General features: G+C 47.1%; 1 protein-coding gene across 1 annotated transcript in view; it reads left to right on the top strand.

The window, feature by feature from the left end:
* LOC119586280 (RNA pseudouridylate synthase domain-containing protein 2-like) overlaps positions 1 to 573 on the top strand; it is a gene marked incomplete at its 5' end in the record, with an annotated part of 99349 nt that overhangs the window by 81417 nt on the left and 17359 nt on the right.

Genomic DNA, 573 nt, shown 5'->3' with positions numbered 1-573 from the left:
AAAGGAAGTAGAGAAAGAAGAGATGGAAAGAGGGGAGAGTGTGGAAGGAGGCGGAGAGAGGAAAGGAAAAGAAAGAAGGAAGTAGGGAGGGGAAAGGAAACAAGAGGTAGGAAAGAGAGGGGAAGATGGGATGAGAGAGCAGAAGAAAAGATCGAGAGTAGGATTGGAAGGAAAGAATGGAAAGATAGGAGGATGAGAGAACGAAGGATGGGGGAATGAAAGGCCGGGAAGAAAGGGGGAGGAAGAATAGAAAGGAAATTAAGAAGAATGGGAAATAGGGGGGAGAGGAGCCAGGAGTTGAGAGGAAGGGGGTATAGGAACAGGAAAAGACAGAAGTAAAGGAAGAGGTGAGAGGGAGAAGAAGGAGGTAAAGACGAGGGGGGAAGTAAAAGAAAAGAAAGAGGGCAGGATAGAGAACGGAATAGTGAGTAAGAGAAGAAGAGAACAGGAATGAGAGGAGAGGGAAAGAAATGAAAGGTTATAGAAGGCTAGAGCATGGGAGGATAAGAGGGGAGGTAAGGAAAGAAAAGTAGGAAGTAGAGGGGGTGGGAGATAGAGGTAGAGGGAGGGAGG

This window comes from Penaeus monodon, chromosome 21 (assembly GCF_015228065.2).
Source record: "Penaeus monodon isolate SGIC_2016 chromosome 21, NSTDA_Pmon_1, whole genome shotgun sequence".
NCBI lineage: Eukaryota > Metazoa > Arthropoda > Malacostraca > Decapoda > Penaeidae > Penaeus > Penaeus monodon.
The sequence above is the reverse complement of the archived record's forward strand: the minus strand, read 5'-3'. Positions and strand labels throughout refer to the sequence as shown.